At 44.4% G+C, this 16360-nt stretch overlaps 1 protein-coding gene across 1 annotated transcript in view; it reads right to left on the bottom strand.

Annotated features, from left to right (window-relative positions):
• PDE4D (phosphodiesterase 4D) overlaps positions 1 to 16360 on the bottom strand; it is a 1909329-nt gene that overhangs the window by 1082894 nt on the left and 810075 nt on the right. The window lies entirely within an intron of this gene.

Raw genomic sequence — 16360 nt, forward strand, 5'->3', positions numbered from 1 at the left:
CCTTTGCAAACGTGGAACGAGAATCTGTGTGCAGTTCAGTATGAAGACATCTGGCGAGAATCTCACCCAGGAATACCCAACAAAACTTAGATCAAACTACACAATTTATATGGACATCTGTATTTGCAAAAAGGGTGTTGCATGAAACCTTATAGGCCAAGAACATCATCCACTTGGAAGTATTATGCATTACACGAGCCGGAATGATCGCTGCAGGGCTAATGTTCTGAGCACTGCAGTGTAAAAGCAAGCTGTTAACAATTTATACCATACTTGTACACCTGCTAGTGTGTAACAGCAATTTTGGAGGCAGAGAAAGAGCACAAGACGGAATTAGCATTTCTGCTTTGACTTCCTCCTCCGATTTTGTGAGGCATTTGACCATCCGCACGGTGGGTGTGCACTTGCCTGGGCTTTTCTTTTTTTTTTTACTTTTTAATAAAATAGAATGATGGTAGGCCAACCCCAGGAAAATGTGTGGGGCTAACCCACACACATTTTCCTATGCTTGCTCACGCCACAACAAAGCATGTACCTGTGCACTCCGGGCTGGACAAAGCCGTCCACCCCTGTCATATTTAGTTGGAATGTGACAGCCAAGGAATTCACATAGTCATCTCGAAGAAGGGGGAGAGCCAACCTTCCTCCTGCCAGTGTCAGCCTGATTAACTGACGAAGGATCCATGGATCCACCCTGCTCTTTTGTTAGGCCCTGCATTGGTGGCAGCTTTGGGATCTAGTTGGAGCCTTGCTCACCGCTTTGTAAGCCAACAATAAAAGTGTTTTTGCAGGCAACGTTTAGAACACTTCTAGGTATGTGTTTATAATCATGGCTGTTGACATAGAGACTGTGAAAGGCATGAGCAAGGATTTTCTGTACGTCAAGAGCATCGACTTCCCCACAGCACCAGGGTTAATAAACTGAGTTGCTGACCAGCCTCCAAGTTTGGGTAGAAGTGAGGGAAGCTGTGGGGGAGACCCCAGTAGACGGGCTGAATGAAGACGACTTCCTGGAGGTGCAGTGGAAGATGATGAAGAAGTGAGCATGAATAGTATTTCTCGCCAACCATCCCTCATGGGGGCAAGTGTGGTTTCTCAAAACTCCAGAGTGTAAGTGAGGTCAGGGGCTAGTTCGACATCCCGCAGGTCCCAGGCCTCGGCACAGCCTCTATGTTGCCCAGTAATTGTTCTGGCTGTTAACAAGATAGCAGCTAGAAAGCTCCTGCTCGAGAAAAGGAGGCTAGCGCTGGAGGAACCAAAACATCAGGACAAGGTCACCATAGAGCTGAGCAAGCTGGCACTCGAAGAGGAGAGTCTCAGAGCCACATCCCCAAAGATTTAATGCATGCTTTTGAAGCGGGGAGGGAAGCTTTTGACTGGTTTGAAGCACTCAAGCTTGCTTTTCAGCTACAGGAAGTGGAGGAGGTTCTGTGTGTGCGGCACTAATGAGTCGCTAACCAACCCAGGGTGCTGATGAAATTCTTCAGTTATCTCCAGAGGAAAGTCCCGTTTATGAGAGCATGAAGGCAGCCCTTCTCATGAAGTTGTCTAAAACCATGGGACAACATCTCAAGGGCTTCAGAGAGCTCACAAGGAAGAGTGGGCAGACTGAAGCGTTCTCACACTTGTTGAAACATCTGAGTGGGTGTGTGTCTGGTAACAAAGTTTACACATTTCAATGGTGTTACAATTTGATTGCGTGTAAGCATGTATTGAATCATTGTAAGGTTGACCTACAACATCATCTTGTGGACAAGACTATTAGAGACCTTAGGGAGCTTGCAAAGGCTGCCAACAGGTTTGTAATTACTCGAGTCCAGAAAAAGGCCCAGGCGAGCACACTCAAACCAGATGAGAAATCATCAGACAAGAAAAGTAACAAGGATGGGAAGGATAAAGATCCAACCCACTCCTCTTCTAAGTAAGGTCCCAAAAAAAAGAAGGGAATCCCAAAATTTTAGTTCAGCCGTACACACGGAAAAGAAGAGCGCAGACACTCCTAACACTGAGACTCCTGCGCTCTCCCAACACAAAGGTTGTTTCATGTGTAATGACCTGGGCCATAGGAAAGGGGATCCTGCTTGAGAGGGCCTACCCAAGCAAGCAAAAGCGAATGTTGGACTCATGGAGGAGACCATCATTAGTGTGGGTCTCATACAGGAGGACTTCCCGCTAGGCCAAGGAGTGGGTGAATGTGGATTGGTTTCACTGAGTGGGAATGGTAACGGATCTCCAGAAGAGATCCCAGTTCTCAATACAACTCTATTCTTACAACATGTGTATATCAATGGACACAAAACTCCTGCGGTCAGAGACACCGTGGCTAACATCACTGCTGTCATACGGCAGTGGGCACAACCAGGACAGTATATGGATGGGCTTGATTGTAGCATCAGAAACTTGAGGTGGAGAACCAGGTGAGTTCAGATCTGAAGGGCCTGCCCAAGCTTTATGAATTTGCATCAGCTGGGGGCTCAGATCAGACTGACTTCTTCAAAGCCCAGAGAGAGTGTCCCACTCTAGCGGGCCTGCTGAAGCAGGCTGGAGAGCAGGCTAAGGGTGATGCCCCTGGACTGTTTAAAGTGTACTGGGAGGATGGACTCCTCTACAGTGTGCCAAAAGTCTCTGAAGGTGAGGGCACCAGAAGTTTGGCAATTCCCCAATGCCACAGAAACTTCCTTTTGGATTTGGCTCACCAAACTCCTATAGCAGGTCACTTGAGAGTGACAAAAACGTCAGAACAGTTGTCTGCACACTTTTACTGGCCTCCGTTTGGTTTAAAAGGTAAGGAGTTTGTCCTGCCCCACTTGTCAGGCTTCTGGAAGTCAGGTTGTGTCACAAAGGCCCCCTTAATTCGACTACCTGTGGTTGGGCAACATTTCAAGCCAATAGGCATAGACATTGTGGGTCCTTTGGATCCCCAAACCAGCTCAGGGAACAGATACATCTTAGTAGAGGAGCAGACATGCACGTCACTGATAGAACCCACCCCCTCACCTCTGACCTATTGAATGAATAACAAGAAGACACTGTGCATGACACTTGGCATAATTCCAATACTGCATCGAGTGTTTGAGAGATGTTATGCACTCAGACAGCTATACTGAATGTACCTTCGAACTGAAGTGGCAGCAGGAGATTTGCAGACACCACTGAATATCGAGGAGCTGTAAAGAGAACCTGACAAGTGTAAAGTGATGTCATAGGGAGAAGATAAAATGGCGCACCAAAATGATATGAGAATACTTAAAAAATGAAGATGTAACTGAAGAAACAAGAGTAAGCATACATACAAGTGAGAAGAAACCATATATAAAAGAAGATAAGTAACCAGATGAGAAATTAATGTATATATGAAGACACGCAAGGTAGATGAGTCACATAGAAGCTTGCTGAGGTAGAAAATATAATACGGGTAAAGCAGCCATATTGAAAATTGGATGCCGGCTCTGAATAGAAGCAAGCAAAAGGCTCGAAGGAGAGAGACCAAGGCTGCAGAGCGGACAGAGGCTGGAAATCCAAATTTGTGCATAAACAAAGAATAGCTATAGGCCAGAGATCAAGGATGCCACAGCTAAAAGCTACTGAAGGGTACAAAGGGAGTTAACAAGGATTAGCAATGTACGCCAGACATATTTCTCCTAGATTAAGCAATGAGTGAACATTTGTGAATGCCAAGTATTGACACTTGAAGATGCAGAAAAGCATAGGGGAGACGCAGAAAAGCATAGGGGAGACAGAACAACCAAGTCTCCAGAGAATGAAGAGGGTAATAACACCCAGGATAATTGAATCAAATAGCACTAAATATTAGGTGAAATGGACAATACCGTGCTCTCTTCACACGTGGTGTAAGACCAGAAAACATGGCCTATTCATGAGCTTACAATGTACCTTAACTCCCCTTAAAGTTCCAGAGAACTGAGCATCCAGCAAGGTGGAGTACAAAGGAGAAGCCTTAACTGAAGGCTTTGGCGATGAAAGATGGTAGACTAATTGGGTAAGTGGGCAGTAGTCTGATGTTGTCCTCTGCACCCGGGTTTCGATTTGCTTGTGTGCTATTAATGAGCCGAGTGTCTAAGTTTGGGAGAGAATGCCAACCAATCAGAGGGCCTATGCAATGGTGTGAAGTTCAAGGTATGCGTACCAGATAAAGGGCAGCCAATAATGTTACTAACACCTAAAGAAGCTATAGCTATATATATTCCCCTAACCAATCCCTCCATCCAATTAGGTCTTATTATTTGCCACATAGGATGATGTCATAGCTGATGCACACCAAGGTATACAGCCTTTGTGTACCTGAAATGTTACCGAGGGTGTGTGAGCTGCGATCTGTTATTCACCAGGTTTCCCTACTTTATTGAGCTGACAATAAAGTAGTACTTGGCCATATTCTTGATTCTGTCTGGGTATTGGGGGTCCAAGATTAGTTGTTATGGTAATTCCATTCTACGCATAGACACGCCCAAAAAAGCGATACTGAACATTTGGTAGCGGTGCAGATGGTTCAGATCCAGATCTTCGGATTCTCAACATCTTCCATCATTTGCTGGAAGACCGCAGAGTTTTCCTGCAGAGAGCGGTGCTATAACACGTGTGACCAGAGATGGAAGGCCTCGAGCTGAATAATGGAAGCAAGTAGAAACATTGAAAGTGGCCAATAAAATGGGCGGGGCCACATTGCATGTATATATTTATTGTGGGAGAACGTAATAGGATTTGTTAGGGAAAAGGAGATACCTCAATACATTTCCTCAAGGAGGAAGAAGGGACCACATCACACTCCAGAACATAGTATTATTTAAGGGATTTCTGTGGCTACAGCCAAAGAATGGTGCACGACACACTCCAAAATGGAGTAAAATTGAGATGAGATACGTCTATCAGGTAGATAGGACAACACAATCGTAGAAAAAGTGTGCACACGTGTTTTTGGGGTGTTGAAACAATATCAGTGTAAAAAATATGTTGACACATTTTGGATTAGTGATGATCAAATAGGATGAAAGCTTAAATATGATAAGAACGATTGCAGTACAATTCGACAAATTATTAGGCCCTAGAAAAGCAAGCGGTTGATGCCAATCAAATCTACAAGGGATAATATTTTAGAAGAAATAAGATAAAAGAAGATCCATAAACCTATCAATAATGATAACAGGATAGTACGAATTGATAAAAACTATAAACAAAGAGATACAATTGACATTATTGTATACATTTGAAAATTGTTTACAGAAATGGGGTTTCTGGAGCTGGGCAGTGATTGATGGTGCTGGCCAAAGGGATTGTTAAAGTGTGATTAATTCATGAAATAATAAACGAGAACAAACCTGATAATTATTGACAGTTAAAAATGACCTATCATTATGGGTTACACTCCCCTTTTACAACTACGCAGGACATTACCAAGATACACACCGAAGATCAGGAAGTACCACGCTGAATGGGTAAAAGGCACGACTAATAAAACACTCATGCCGTGGCCTCACGAAGGGTCATTATCAAATGCAGTGCTGCGACATATGACAACATACTTGCATACTACATACATGGGGAATAAGCTACAGAAAAGGTTAGCTGTTTTAGAACTATGGAAGATGTACCAAAGTGAGATAGAAGACCCACCTGAGAAGGAGTGAATGCTTAATCAGCATAAAGAGGAGGACGTAATGCCCTCAACTCATCTTCCTCCTCCTAAAATAGATAGATAGAAGACAAACAGGGGATCTATACTCTAAAGGAATTAAAAGCAACAGAGGGGTATGTTAATCCAACATCCGCACCTCCCGTTTATAATAGCAAAAACAGCATGGAAGAAAGTACGAATAAAGAGTGTAGATATATGTCCACACATGATGAACATAACAAGCGTGATGAAAGAAAGGACAGACAGATAAAAATAGAGGAGAAAGCCAAACGAGAAAAAAGAGAGAAAAACAAAGCAAGTGGAATGACAATAGTACAAACCAAGTGGATAGGAGGACAGATATTGCTTAAATTAGACAGAAATGGCATTGATGATGTTAAAGAGAGAGAAGCAAAAGAGGAAACAGAAAAGAAGGAAAAGGAACGAGAAAAGGCATGCAAGGAAGAGAAAGAAAAAGAAAAGAACAGAGAAGGTATGAAGAACAGGAAAAGAGAAAGAGGGAATAAAAGAGAAGACACGTGAAGAAATAGAAGCCCAAAGATTGAAAGAACATAGGCTGCAAAGATGGCAAGAGGAAGAAGAGAGCAGGGAAATGCCAAATGGGAAGAAGAAATGAGAAGGAGTAGGGGACAAAGAGATGACGAAATAGATCATATTGTTAATAGACGTATGATACTCATCGAAGCACGAGAGACATGGGAAGAAGAGAGAGGATCACAACAGCCCCACAAGGAGCTGCAAGGGAAACCAAGGGTACATTCATGAGCTGATGAGTACGAGGCAGAAGGCATAGGGAAAAGGATTGGGGATCTATATTAACAAATGAGATAGAATAGTGGTTATGAGGCTATGGGGAGTATCGCAGGATCTCCACCAAAGGAAACACACTGATGAACAAGCGTAGAATGCTGTCCCTAGGTAGACTAGATCTTGATGATGAGGAAAGGTATAATAGCAATACCAGTTGCTGTGTAATGATGACATATGAAGAGAGGGAGGAAAATAAAAAAGCACAAAGAGAAGGCGCATGTAGCTTTTTGATAGACCCGATCATACAGAGGGGGTAAAATGGTCAGATTTAGAAGACCCAAAATAGAACCGACACCATATTCTGAGTGACCAAAAGCACAGTGGCATAGTGCAGGGGATATTACTCCGCCTTATGTAAGCAGGTTAAAGCCCAGGATTACCCTAAAAACCCTCTCCCTCACATCCAAATGCCTCAGCAACATAGCTCCTCCTTACCTGACAGAAGGAATCACCAAGAGATCGTCTAACCGTCCCACTAGAAGGGCCAGCGCAGACACCTTAATGGTGCCCAGATACAAAAAAAGTACTGCCCGCGGCTCCTGCTTTCCGGTCATAGCGGCCCAAACCTGGAACAGACTCCCCGCCAATCTCAGAACTGACCAACCCTACCCAAGCTTCAGATGCATGGCCCTCACCTGGCTACATACTAACAACACATAACCTGACTGAACAACCTGCCCACCTGACTATGCCATCTATGCTCACCCGCTTGCCTCATTCTCTTCTCATCTTGACCTAATGTTTTCACAGTACCTACATTTGTAAATATATGTCTCAACTGTTTTTTATTTATGTATCACCCTGCAACCAAGTTCTCAAGTATTCTTGTATTATCTGCGGCATTCTACTCTCGGGTTTGGTTTTGTGCTATATCAAATATACAAACAAACAAAGTCATTACCAGGAACAATATGAACAGCCGAGACTAGCCCCAAATTGAAGACGCAAAGTGTAGGGGGGTATGATTTTGGATCAGGATGTACACAATTCCCATTATTAGAAAAAGTGGGAGGATGACCGCAATATATTCCATGGCCACAAATGGACAAGGAAAATCTGAAATGTAAATTACCTAGTCTGACTGCAGGTGTGAAAAAATGGATTAATGAGCTAGAGATAATGACAGTGGGAATGACGTCAGCAGGGACATAAAAGGTCTACTGCCAGCTATTCTATGGGAGAGAGCTGATGAAATTTGGAGATGAGCATGGTATGTGAGTCTAACAGCACAGAACACGACACATGATGGAGCGCCATTTTGAAATTGCAGAGAAGACATATGGAGAGCGCTTAGAGTACAGTAATCTGACACATCAGACATGGGTGCAATTATGACTAGAAAAATGGGGGCAGATGAAGATCCTATTGCATTTATTCAAGAGATTCAAGAATGTTGGCGTCTTGAGACGAGAGCACTGTGGGATACAATAGAGGCATTATTCTATCTTATTTTATGTCAGGGCTGCCCGAGCCAATGCAACGGCAGACGAGGAAACAGGTAGGGATGAACCCATTCACGGTGCCCAGTGCAGGACTGTGGCCCTGAAGAAAGTGGTACTCACCTAGGCAAATCACTGAAACTGGTCGGCCTAAGGATAAGGTTCCAAGTGGTGCCCTAAAAGTTAAAGAGCCCACCTTATAGGAACCCAAGTGGCCAGTACATGGTGCACATTGATCCTGAACGATGGGGCCTTGCTTTTAATTTTACTTGTTTTTAACACTTTTGGAAAGTCACAAAACTGGGCTATTAAAAGTTATTTCAACCACGTATGATTTCCAACACCTTTCTAACTAAGTAACACTCTGAAGGTGCATTTAACATTAGCCATTTTGGCACTTTTTGTCTCTTTCTGCTCCTATCTAATTAGGGCAAGCCTCTTCTCCTGTCTGTTCACCCTGGATAAGCAGCGCACCACCGTAAACTAGGGTAAGCTACTCTCAGAGGGCTTAGAAAGTATGGTAGGAGGGCAATATAAACTGTATTAATTTACACAACATACATGAATAAAACCAAACATTTAACCTGTTTTTACAATGTTTTAACATACAAGGGTTGTTACAGGTTAGCTATCCACCGAGTCTTCTATGTGTCTTCTGATCTTTAAGCACCATCATACATGCAGATCATACGGGAATTGTACCAGGAAGCAGCACAGCCTCCAACTTACATAGGGTACAACACATAATAGATCAAACGAACGAACGAACAACAGGCACACCTAGCAACAGGATCACTAGATGCCATTAAGACATTTGACTCAGTGTTCTGGCAATGGATGTACACGGTGTTGAAAGGGTTTGGATTCGGGGAAGCATACATTAGGTGGGTTAAATTACTGTACACCAATTTGGTGGCTAGAGCTAAATCTGGGAAATGTATATCAGAGGTATGGGACATATGAAGAGGGACACGCCAGGGATGCCCGCTCTCGCCGATGTTATGTATATTGGCGCTGGAACCACTAGCAGTGTACCTGCGGCAGAGAAATCTGGCTGCCGGAAGTGACGTGGGAGGCACAAAACACCATATATCGCTATATCTGGAGGACATCCTGCTATATATATGCAAGCCCTCCCATAATCTCCCTATATTACTGGAGGTTTTAGACGCCTTCGCAAAACTGTCTGGAATCACGTTTAGCAAGCAGAAGTTGTGCCTGTTCCCTCTGGCGGGACTCCAACGGCTGGTTACAACAGAGTTACCCGACCTGGGACTGAAATGGGAGACAATCACATTCAAATACCTAGGGGTTCAGATAACACACATGCCACAAGACACACGCTGACTCAATATAACCATATTAACAGATGGGATACGAAAGTCAATGAAATTCTGGATCCGATTTATGGGGTGAGTTTCAATAACAAAAATCATTATCCTCACAAGGTTGCTCTACGCCTTTGCAAATGTACATTGTTACATGGAGCCAAGGTTCTTCAGGAACCTAGAAACTATAATCAGAGATTTCCTGTGGGGGGTAGGCCATCGTAAAATAGCACCCTAGACACTATACTTATCGTTCCAGCAGGGTGGGGTAAAACTCCCAAACTTAGAACTGTACAATCTGGCTGCACAACTGCGATATGCAACATTATGGCTATCGGATGAAGTCACCATGGAAACCAATCGATTGCAGATGATAGTGAAGCCAGCTAAACTCAAGGAAATACTGTGGGTCCCAGGTTCCTGCATGGGAGCCCAGTGTTTGATGGTCAGACTAGGTAGGAAGATTTGGGCCAGAGTGCTGAAGTTGGCACACCTAGCGCACCTCTATTCATGAAATGCCCACATTATAGTGGACACCTGCTTGAATCGGGGTGACCTGGGAGTGGCTAGAACGTGGGAAAGGCATGGAATACACGCCTGGGGGGACATGTTTGCTAATGGGGAATTCGGAGAGCTGGACAACCTTAAGTTAAATGAGGGGCTACCTGGCTGCCAATTTTTATGATAAGCAAGGGTGAGAAAGGTGACTAAACAAAAGTGGCAAGGCTGGCCTGCCGAGCCAGAGGAGGAGGAAGAACTCTTATCTCTGATGTATGATCTGGAAGATGGCTGTAGGCAGACTTCAAGGATCTACGCATGTCTCCTGGGCAAATTTAACACAACACATGAAGGGCTGAAGTGCAAGTGGGAAAGGGATATGGACACACAGATCACAGCAAAACAGTGGGAGCAGGCGTTGGCTTCTGTAAATAATGTGTCTAGAAATACACGATTTTGCCTTATACAACTTAGTGTATTGCACCACACATATATGACCCACAGCGAGTAGCACACTTTAGCAAAGAAGTGGTGCCTGAAAGCCCCTGGTGCAACGAGGAAAAGGCAGACTTAATGCATATGCTATGGAAGTTCACGAAAGTGCAGTCTTTGTGGTGGTGTATTGAGCAGACATGTAGGGGCGAGGGGATGGTCAAGGGTGAATGGAACCCATTGGAATGCCTCCTGGGAATATAGCCCAGGCCTGCAAAGAGTTGACATGTGATTAAATTCATGGACCTGGCGCGTGTCCTGGCCAAGAGACGCTTAGCTATGTCTTGGAAAAAAAGCAGGGCCCTCTGTATAGTCAGTGGTACAGGGAATTTGAATGCTGGTGCCGGGCTGAAATGAAAGTGTGGGCAGGGCTATATGTGAAGTGGAAGACGAGCAGTCAGATGGATTTGTTGCATGGAGGGACCTAATTGTACAAATGTTTCCCCCTTCCGATGACAAAACACCTTGAGTAAGTGAAGCATCACTGTATGCATGGCATTAAATTAAACACTTATCATTGACTTGGGATGACCTACCCTGAAGTACTCACCACTGTACTTACTCGCATTACGACCTCCTCTCCCAATACCCAAACACTTTCTGTGGGCACTGCCTGAATGAGCTATACTGTTCTGTTACTGTTTATGTGCTGTTAAGCACATGTTTGGTATTTGAGAGGTGTATGGACTGTACCACATCTGCACCCCTTCCTCCCATTCAATCTCTCTTACCCACATCCACCTACCCCTCTGTTATTAACCAATCCTCTGGGATTCTAAACCCTGTCACATTCAGAAACCATCTCTCTCAGAATCCCTGCTTTCCTGTTCCAGTTCCGAACATCCCCCATCAGTCTTCTTCACGTCCCTCTAGTTAGTCTGTCCCGAACACCCACTCAACTTGGACTAAATACTACGATTCCCGCAATCCCCCTCTGTTATTTTCACAATAAGAATCCACGTCATTCCTATCAATCTCCCCTTCTAAGGTCATCGTTGTTATTCCCTATAACACCTCTTCTCATCCTACCCCGTGGGATATGCTGACACTCCGACCCTGCCCCTTTCCCGACCTGAACACTTTCTCCCGACACAAAAAACAACAGACTAATATGCAACCTGTTTACTTGACATGTACCAATTCAACAAGGGTCAGGTAAAGTCAGGCAATTGACCAAAACCACACACACCTGACGGCCATTTCCTTTCCCCCCACAGAGATAAAAAGTGGAACACGACAGCACACTACGAGCAAGGCAGACTGCACAATGAGACAGCTATCTAGACCCTGCAGTTCAAGAGGAGGCGAAAGGCAGGGAAAATCGAGAGGCTGACAAGGAGAGACACGACCTTGCCCTTTTCAACAAAACCCCAGAAACCCTCCGCTGAAGGAATCATACGACCGAGGAAAATAGCCTACGTGTACTGCAGCAGATGTCAACGTTAATCAGAGCATATCAACGCTGACAAGCAGGAGCGAGGGAGACTCCTACTTCTGTGGTACCGGCCATGACTCCATTTAAGAGGAAAGCCAAGTGGTTCATCACAGCCGGTGAGTTGGGGGTAGAGCCGGGCTGTGGTGAATGAAAGACGCAAAGTGTCAAAGTTAAAAGACATTCAAAGAACTGTAAAAGTTATAAAGGAGAGACCAGCTGCAGAAGCGGGCCAGCAGCATGTGGGTGCTGCTCCGAGAAACTCTGCTTGATCCCCATACAAGGGAAAATACAAATACCAGCCATAGCAGTGCCGCCAAGATAGGTCAAAGTGGTCATACAGGAGATCAAAGCAAAATCCCCGTACAGTCGAAAGCCTTTGACCTAAGAACCATAACGAAAGCAAGAGAAGTGAATCCCACCACATGAGAAAGCAAGGGAAGCGAATCTTGTGAACATTAAAGTAAATGTGAATGTGAAGTTGGCAAGAGTGAAGCCAGAAGAGGGATGCTGACGAGAAGGGGGCAAGTCTAAAGTCCCAAGAAACAATGTGTTTGCAAAGGTGAACCCGGCCTAGGGATGTCCACTGGAACTATTTAAAAAGACATTGTGGCTCATTACAAGTATGTTGGTCCGGACCGGCATACTACAGGTCTGCCTGCCGGAGGCGCTGTGCCCGATAGGTCTGACCCTGCAGGGGACAGCGGCCATGGTAGGCAGCCCATCACGGAAGCACTGGCACTGGTATTAATGGTGCCAGTGCTTCCGTGGTCCCCACTCCCATAGATTCCTGTGGGGCTCTATGGGAATGGGGAACAACATTTTACCAGCGCCTGACTTTCTGAGCCATAGGGGTTGTAGTCCCCCAGCGGCACCGGGAAGTCAGGCGCCAGCAAATATTTACAGGTCCAGCGGCAACCCGCAGGTAGCACCGGCACGGTTACTTCCGTACCCGTAATGAGCCCCATTCATTTCTGTGAATGAAGAAAAGGACATAGTGAACCCGGTGGAGGGAGTATGGAACTTTAGAGGGGTCTGCGCCCAGAAGAGGGGGACCCAGGGGTGAGCCATTATCACCCTGATCAAGTGAAACCGAGAAAGGGAGGTTCACAGTGAACTGTTGAAAAGGCATTGTATGAAAACGATAGAGGAAGACTTTGTTGAAAGGCATAGTAAACCCGGCAGAGGGAGGTCAACAATCGAGATGGGTCTGAGCCCGAATGAGGGAGATACAGGGGTTAAGCCATCACCCAAAGTCCATTAAGAGAAGGAACTGTTATTTATTTATGGAATATCATTTGTGATGGGTCAGCACCCGGAAGAGGGGGACCCATGGGTCAATCCATCACTCAGAGTTTACGTGGAAAGGAATTTTGTATATGTTTGTCTAAAGCATCTAGCCCTGAAAGGCAAGAGAGTTTTGGTAAAGGAAACTTGGCAATCGAAGAACCTGATAAGCTGAAACAGAACTGTTGACTTGTGCTGGAAAGGCTCGAGTGTGTACTGTGCTCCGAGATCACACCTTATCCCATGCTCAAAACGTGGGGAAGGGAGAGTCAAACTATTGCATCCTGACAGTTGTTTGTGAACACTTCTTTCATTTCGTGAAAACTATCCCACACCCTTGTTGTATTAGTTTTAAGGTTTGGCAATAGGTTTCTTAGTATAGGCCCTTTTTTTTTTATTTTGACACAATGCCACTAGGACTGCCTCATTTTCATTTGATGGTCGAGGCTCGTTCCCATCTTAGATTTAGGTTTAGATTAGGGATTAGGTGTTTTTCCAACCTGCATTCAGTTTAATAAACACCCTTGCACTGCGTTCACTTGTGTCAGTATTTTCTGTTGCCACCATAATTTCTTAACACACAAAAAGTACACTTTCTTATATTTACTTCATATCAGTGTGCCAGGTGGCCCAAAAAGTCACACAGAGACTAGTTTTATGGTGCCTTATTAACCTGGTAACTAACTGGTCTGGGAAGACTGGGAGGGTTAGGCCTAGGGGGGGTCCCTGTGGTTCTTTCCATCTAACCATGGGTTCTCTCTGCCCTAACTGAGGAGACGCTAGAATCTCGCCAACATATTCTAAAGCACAGTAACCCCTACTCTATAGGTCTTTTCCTAATGTGGGATGGAAACCTAAAGGTCGAGACATTCTCTGTCCAACTCCCTCAGGGATTTTTAAAGGATCCCTTCCCTCTTTGGCAGCAGATTCATTTCACCAGGTTTTCTCCATCAGTCTCTCCACCTCACAAACACACTCTCTATATTGCTTCCTCTTTACCTCTATTTCTCCCTTCCTCTTCCCCTCTATGTCGGTCTATGCTCTCCTCCCTCTGAGATATTCCTACTTTGCCTTCTGTCCGTAGTTCAACTTCTCCAACTTCTATACCTGCCTTCTCTCTTCTCCCAATCTCTTCTTCTCCCCCCTTCCACTCTCCTCACTCTTCTTCTCTTGGCCCTTCTTCCCTATTTATTCTCAATCCCATACCTACATATCTGTGCCCCCATCTTGCCACATTCTCCCCAGCTACCTCCCTCCTGCTTCGCTCTGCCCTCACCATTAGCATACACTCAATCACTCACATTCACTCTAACTCCCACTCTTTATCTGCCTCTATATTTTTCTTTTACTCTCCTTTCTCAAGCTCCTACACTGCACTCATCTGGTACCACACACACACACACACCCACCCACCACACACAATACCTTACCTGCACTCTCACAAAAGCTTGCTAGGAACTCCCCAGCACTCAGCATGGTCTCTTGATCCACCACAGCTCCACCTGATCTCACCTGAACACCTTTCAACCTTCTCTCTGCTGGCTGGGCTTTTATAGCCATGCTACTCCCTTACAAGCAAACGCCCAGGTATCACTCTGAGGGCTGGGACCTCCACTGGAAGACTTTAAGATGCGTTTTAGCCTTATTTCCTTCTCTATCTCAGTTTGCAGGTGGCAGCCATGTGCTTCCGCTGCTCATTATCCCCGGGTCATTCTCCATGTAATGGTGAGGTTTGTTTCCAATTGGAGTTGAAGAGGATTTCTGTGTCTCCCTTGGTCCCCTGAAGTCCCTTCTCGCTCTCATTTAATGTTCTGTCGCCTCACTATTACCCTGGGGTCCGTCGAGGGTTTATCGGTTGAGTGGTGGGTGTCTCATCTCTGTTTGTCTTGAAGAAACCCATTCCATTTATGTTCTTAATTCCAGTCTAAGTTTTCTTGGTTGAGCCCAAGTACATTTTGGGAGTGGCGGTTCTGAAAAAGAGACAAGCGGACTCTGGATAGAAGAAGAGGTAACATGCTTTGAGGAAGCGACTGAGGCGCTGGCAGTTATTTACAAAGCACACTTAGGGGTTAGGCACTGGGACCCCCAACTCCCTTATTTCACTTCTGGGAGGGATCCTGTTCCCACCCGACAGGGTCATGACCCTGGCCCTGTCACAGCAGTATAACAATAAAAACGAGTGCACAAATGATATTGATATTTGCATAAACATAAATACATTTGCTTTCATGGAACTATCTGAATGCACAGACCTTTACATGCAAGCACTTAGTATACTTGTGAGTGCACATCAACCAGCTGAGGTGTAATTTGTGTAAGCAAGGTGTTGAAGTGTCCAAGCTTGCAGAGGTTTCAGAGAATGAGTACAGTATTTATTCATCATAACAGAGTGAAATAATAGAGTTTTTTAAAAAAGGAAGCAATTTGGAGGAATGTGAAATATGCCGAAATGACATCACTTCCTGCAGGAATTTATTTGAAAATACTGAAAAGGTGCAACATTATTTTGCAAAATAATACACTTTTCTTGGAAAAGAGAAATAACATTTGAATGCAAAATAACCTCCGAGTTGCATGAACCATACACAATGCAGAAACTAGAAACTGACTTGCTGTCTAAAGCAATGCCATGAACTTACACATTTGCAGAAATTAAAGGCGAAAGAAAGTGGAATCAAAAATCCCCCCTAGACGATTTAAACAGAAATTCATTTAAGGGGTAATACTGCAATTGTTTAATATTGACCTTTCATTTTGCACTCAAGTGCCGTTCACTTTAAAAAGTCAGCAACATTATGAATTAATATGTATAATATACATTTCAGTTGTTAAAAAATGTAAGGTTGCTGCCTGTAAAAAGTTAACACCCACAAACGTAGTGCATGTCAAAGTTAATTAAGTTAAACTCTGAACACAAAAACAACATTGTTGGAAGCTTGACTCACCCTTTTGTTTGGGATTGGTTTTAATGGATTTTTCCTGGATTGTTGTTAACATATTTTTCGTGCTGGTAATATATTAATTTAGTTTTTACCCTCTTGTGCAGGTCCGGCTGCCCTGCTCATGTTGGGTCAGACAAATCATCATGTGTGTTTCACAGATTTTTTCATTTTGCGCAATTTGCGCATTTTATAGTGTTCCTCCGACCCTACTGCTCATGTATGGCAGTCCACCATGTTGTGTGCTTTGGATCATCTGATCCATTTCATGGCATATTTTTCATTTTGTTTTGTTCCCCCGACCCTATTAACCATTTATGGTGGCACTACTGACTGTTTTGCAATTTAGCTTTCACTTTTTGACATAGCTTTCATTTCATTTTGTCACTCCTGACCCTTCTGTGTGTTGGGTACAACAGATATTGTTTGCATTTTTTCAGTATATGAATGTCACTGTATATTTTTTAATGTCATTTTTTCCC

This window comes from Ambystoma mexicanum, chromosome 6p, assembly GCF_040938575.1.
Source record: "Ambystoma mexicanum isolate Mex_15411 chromosome 6p, UKY_AmexF1_1, whole genome shotgun sequence".
In the NCBI taxonomy this organism is placed as follows: domain Eukaryota; kingdom Metazoa; phylum Chordata; class Amphibia; order Caudata; family Ambystomatidae; genus Ambystoma; species Ambystoma mexicanum.